The sequence below is a fragment of the Montipora foliosa genome, chromosome 3 (genome assembly GCF_036669935.1).
Source record: "Montipora foliosa isolate CH-2021 chromosome 3, ASM3666993v2, whole genome shotgun sequence".
Taxonomy (NCBI): Eukaryota; Metazoa; Cnidaria; class Anthozoa; order Scleractinia; family Acroporidae; genus Montipora; species Montipora foliosa.
This window is the reverse complement of record NC_090871.1, coordinates 68,268,989-68,275,014: the sequence shown is the minus strand read 5'-3', so window position 1 is coordinate 68,275,014 and position 6,026 is coordinate 68,268,989. Positions and strand designations below refer to the sequence as shown.

Sequence of the window (6,026 nt, the reverse complement as noted above, 5' to 3'; positions counted from 1 at the left end):
GATTTGTAATAACTTTTTGGATATCTGGCAAAATTAGATTGTAGTCAAGTACAAGTGGAAACTCTCTCTCTCTCTCTCTCTCTCTCTCTCTCTCTCTCTCTCTCTCTCTCTCTCTCTCTCTCTCTCTCGCTCTATATATATATATATATATATATATATATTTATCTTTATAAGTATATATAAGTAGAATGATAAAGATTGAGTATCCAACGATGGTGCCAGTTGCGAGGAGGATCCAAAAGGATACAGAATATATATATATATATATATATATATATATATATATATATAGCGATGCCGATGCAATGCAATGCTCTGTCTATAGATTATGTTATATAGGTTACTAGATTATACAGGTTATAAAGACAGTCGCTTATAATTCTTTACTCACAATTTGTTGAAATCGAAGCAGAAGTCGCCATATTCGTCACAAAATTTATCGCAGAAACATCGTGATTGTTTCCAGCTGTCCTTCGAAATATCTAAAGTGTTTCTCTCGTCCACACCACACCTATTGCTGCAACTGTATCTCTCCAAGTTCCCTCTCCAACGAAAATTATCTGCTTGAAATTTACGGATTTGCTCAGTCCAGTTTGTTCCCTGCAGATCTACGCAGATGAAAATAAGCATGTAAGACTTAGAACCGAATAAACAGTAAGAGAAAAAAATTTTTAAAGTGCTAAATCATTATGAAGATTTCCATGGGTGGTCAACTCCGCCATGTTGGTGGACGAAAACAAAAGATCTCTGTTTACCTTCTTTTGTTCGTCTACTAGCAATTGTACATTACATCATTATTATCTGTGTCCCTAGAGATTTTGTTTGCAAACCATCTATTGAAGAATAAAAAAAGAGGCACTATTGTAAGTTCAGAGGATATGCTTTGATAGGCCACTAAAGATACCATAATGCTCTTTGTTTGCCCTCCAAAATTAATTTTGCATAATTATAGCATTGTTTCCAACTTTTCTTGGTACTTAGAATGGTCCCAAGAGAAAATAAGAACAATGCTTATGCAAAAATTTGGAAGGCAAACAAAGAGTATTATGGTATTTTTGAAAATGGTCTATTGGAAAACTTAAAAGACAATGTTACATGGTGGACGAAAACAAAACATCTCTCATACAATAGGCCTCTCTTACAGACAACAACCTGACTAAAGACGAACGACAAGCACTGAAACGACTAAGGAACGACGACGACATCGTGATACTTCCCGCTGACAAAGGACGAGTGACTGTTGTTATGGACAAGACAGACTATCATAACGAGATGGACGAACTCGTTAACGACAAACAGACGTACAAGGTGCTTAAGCGAGACCCGACTCAAGCACTTCAACGAAAACTTAACAGTAAACTATTTCAACTTAAGAAAGCTACCGCGATCGACATCCGACGTTACAACAGGCTGAGATACCCAGTACTGCAACCACCTAAATTCCACGGCTTACCGAAACTACACAAACCTAACGTACCTATGCGTCCCATAGTTTCTTTCTGTGGCTCACCGACTCACGAACTGTCGAAATACCTCACTACGATACTGAAACCACTCACTGACGAATCCCGACACAAACTACAGTCCACCGAAACCTTTGTTGACGCCATCAAGACAATACATTATTTATTATTACAAGTAACTGACGACCAAAGGCTGGTGTCTTTTGATGTGAAATCACTGTTGACCAGTATTCCACTTCAACTGGATCTCGACTGCAATGAGACCGCCATCAACAACTCCACTTTACAACTGCCACTGCCTACCAACCACCTTATCGACTTGCTGAACCTCCGCCTTACGTGTACCTACTTTCAGTAAAACGGTAAACACTACAAACAGTTACACGGAGCAGCTATGGGTTCACCGGCCGGGTTTCCGTTGTTGTTGCCGAAATCGTTATGCAAAGCATCGAGGAACAAGCTCTGGCAAGTTACAAACGAACAATACCACTCTGGTTACGCTACGTTGACGATACTTTCACAGCTCTACACAAAGAGGAAATCAACGATTTTTATGAACATCTCAAAAGAAAGAACGCCCACATTCAGTTTACCAAGGAGATCGAGGATGATGGTAAGATTCCTTTTCTTGACTGTTTGGTAATCCGTGACAACAACAGACTACAGACGACTGTTTACAGGAAAACCAGACTCCTTGAGGAATCATCTTACAACCCTACGTCACACAAGGCTATCAACAATACGGACCTTAACGACGGTCCCTACTATTGTTATTGCGCAAACTATGGGTGGTGCTTATTAATACAGGGATATTTTTGCGCGGTTAAAAACTATGCGGACAAAGCAGAAATTAGCAAGTGCTCTTGGTATCCAAAATTTAAATTTGGGGGTAACCACGCATTTTTCAGAGATAATTAGTAGGCACCGCGATTAACGAGACGCGCGCTACTGGTTTGTGAATCACGCGACAGCTTAGCAGACGAACATTAGTACTTAGACAACGTTTTCAGTAAGAACAACTACAACTGCGACTTCGTTACACGCAACACTTACCGTACAGAAGCTATCGCATCAAACACTAACCTGACACCTACCACTACAGTGACTATACCCTACATCAAAGGAACTTCTGAGATTATCGCTAGGATCCTACAGCCTTACAAAATCCGTGTTGCTCACAGACCCATCACTACCTTACGAAAACTACTGACTAACGTCAAAGACAAAGACCAACCTGAGGACAGACAAGGAGCAGTTTATAAGATCAAATGCTGCGACTGCTTGGCCACTTATATCGGTGAAACCGGCAGAAAATTTGAACACTAGACTGAATGAACACAGACGAGCGACGAGGAACGGTGACATCAACAATAACATGCTGAACACTATCTACACACAAACTACAGAATCGACTAGGACTGAATGAACTCGAACAAAAGCAGAGACTGAAGCGATTCTTTTTATGATAGTGCGTCCTCGTGTTTAAGAGCAGAGTAGACTTTGGCAATCACTGAGACTATTCTTTTCAGGTTCTAATTTATTCGAAGAAAAAAAGGAAGCTGGAAAGGGATAACAGAAATGGAATTTAAAGGAAACAGATACGAAAAGTGCCATACCCTCAATAGACGGGGTGCAGTTCCATCCTATTGAATTCACGAGAAAGGATCTTATAGCCTCTTTAGTTGGAAGAGGTTGAGGATCGCTTAAAAGTACTGTGTCACTGGCCTCATCGGTGAGTCCACCGATGCATATAGGACTCGAAAGCAGCAACGATGTAGATGCCGTGGTAAGAATATTTCCTATAATCAAGTTGAAATGTTAAAAAAAGTTAGAAAGAGAACGTCACCATAGGTGATTATAGCTTTTACTGATTGCAGCCTCTTCTATGGGCGTGATCAATTTTTATTCAATAAGACGTCGCCTCTTCTTATTTGTTATTTCATTTATTAAAATTTACCTGTGCTTTGAGCTTGGACTGGTCCACAGATTTTAATTCCACAAAACGTCGCAAGAAGTGATATTACTGCTGGGGTGACACAGCAATGAATGTACATCATTTTGTATGCACCTGTGTTCTCGTAAAATAGCGAATCGTCAAAATGGTTTTATCTCCAAAGTCGTGGCCTGGTACAAACAAACAAACAAATTAGTCTCACTCCTAACCTTCGCTCTTGAGTTCGTAGCTGACGTTCGCATTAATTTGAAAGATGGAATGTAATTACATCCCTAAAAGTAAACTGAAAGAACTGACATTAATTAAGCAATAATATTAAAGATCCAACTCTTTCGCGCTAATTGAAACATTCTTCGCTTCTTGCTATTACTGTCGTTGCAATATAAGTTTGAATCCTCACAGCTGAGGGATACACTAATATTTTGCAAAATATCTCGGAGAAACAGGTTAAAATATTAATCAAGCAACCCAGTAAACCTCACTATGATGATGATGCTTTGTTCTTTTCTTTGATTAAAATTAAAGATTAAATGAATAGGCTAGTTTCGAATAGACCATATTTGTATTCTCAGTATTGGACTGAAACTAGCTTGCAATGGAGGCTAATGCGGGGGCATCTTTTCAAATGCAAACACTTTTTAATGCATTCCCCAGCATTAGCCTCTATTGCAAGCTAGTTCCAGTCAAATACTAAGAATACGAATATGGTATGTTGTGCACCAATAAAAGAGCAGAGTCGAGGCTCAGGGGAATATTTAACATTTTTCTTTGTTCTGTTCTTTCGTTTCTGCACAATTCTAAACTTGCCCATCACACTCGTTTGCAAGGTTTCATGACCACATAAATGTGCTTACATAAAAAGGGGGAATGAAAATCACCTCCTCCGCCAGTCCATATTGCGCAAGGACTAAGTCCTACAAGGACATACTGTGAGAAGTGATCGATAGGTTGCGAGTGCAACCAATCACGACCAGGAATCGATTTGGTACACGTGATCAAAACAGGAAAGTAAAGAGTTATCAAAGATACGACTTTTGCTCTAACAGGTCATGACATTGGGCTTCTAAGAGGCTTATTGTCCGACTTCTATTGAAACAGTTCAACTTTCATTGTCATGCTAATTGTATATCTATACACAGCTGTGAAAAAAAAAACTGCGATGCCTGTTGAAAAGGTTGAACTTCCATTAAACAAGAAATTATCAAAGGGTCATCAATTTTGAGAACAAAAGTTGAAAACCCTATTTGTAAATATGAAATACAGACGTTTGCTGAAGTTGACAAACATTGTCAATTCGATTCACTTAATTCGAAGTAGCCTGTCGAGGGCCTGTGAATTTTTTTCGTCTTTGCACTTTAATCACATCTCTACCGTTTTAGTTTTTGGCAATTAAAATTCTCTTGTATGGACAACTGAAACAACACTCTTTTAGTTGAACCGGACGGATTCCAATCCTAAATCCTTGAGGAAAAACACTTTTAAAATTGTCCACTCTATAAATACTTGTGATTTTCCTTGTTTTTATTATCACATGTTTTTAATTTGACTTATCGTAAAGTTGAAAGCGATCATTATCTGACAGCAAAATGCTTATCTCGTCGGATTTCAGTTTTCGCAATAAACTATGCGCAGGACTCAAAGCTGTTTGATATGGTTCAAAACTGTTGCAGGATTATGAACATCTCGTGAAAAGCGCTTTTAAACGCTGCCTTAACCAACTCATATTAAAATGCTGACATGAACATATGTCGAAAAAATTCAATTCGCTGTTTTAAGCTCACCTGGTTATGTGATATTTACGTCCTTTCACACTCACCCACTTTCAATGAATTAGACAAAAGGAAATAACTGTTTCGAAAACTCCAACATGCAGGAACCCACATAGAAAAGTGAAAGAGGAAATCCAAAGGCCCAGTATTATATGTTTAACTGATCCTTTTAAAAGCCTAGTCATTAAATAAATAGCATTAAAATGGCCAGGATAGAATTATTAGCAAAATGATGGATGCAAATAAAGGTAATGGGTATATTAATTGAACTCTTTGCATGGTATGTTCTACCCTTACGTCTTCTGTCAGAATATTCTATCCTAAGGGGTACAGATACAGATAAATACGTCGGCAAAACGGTGCATCTTAATATGATAGCAAAAATTTTCATAAAAAACTCTTAAGTAACTTCTCCAACAAGTGGAGATGGAGAGTAAGAGCATGCTTCCTTTTTTGGGCATTCAGCTGCTCAACAAACATACACATGTTGAGACTAAGGTGTACGTTACAACCCACAAATACTGGCCCCCTGCTACACTTCAAAAGCTACGTAGAAGACCGGTACAAACGTGGATTATTAAAAACGATGCTTGATCGAGCATTTCGACTTTCATGCAATTGGCACTACTTCTCTGAAGAATGTGATCGACTGAATTATTGTTTTCTCGACTAAATTATCCTGACAAACTTGTCAACTCTTCCACTTCTCGATTTGTTGCCGCCAAAGCATGGGATCAACCTGTTTCTTCACCTACTTTCAGCGATCAACCCAAGTGGTGTGGATTAATTCAAAAGATCCACATGACCGTTCAGCCCGTTTTTGTCACGATTGAACAAGAT

General features: G+C 38.6%; 1 protein-coding gene across 1 annotated transcript in view; it reads right to left on the bottom strand.

Annotated features, from left to right (window-relative positions):
- Positions 1-5,332, bottom strand: part of LOC137996167 (adhesion G-protein coupled receptor G2-like) — a 25,903-nt gene extending 20,571 nt beyond the window's left edge. Inside the window, exons 1-4 of the mRNA XM_068841586.1 lie at positions 5,199-5,332; positions 3,421-3,587; positions 3,080-3,262; positions 392-608 (exon numbers count right to left, since the gene is read on the bottom strand). The gene's annotated coding sequence lies outside the window, so the exon portion shown is untranslated. The remainder of the gene's footprint in view (positions 1-391; positions 609-3,079; positions 3,263-3,420; positions 3,588-5,198) is intronic.
- Positions 5,333-6,026: the final 694 nt, after the last annotated feature.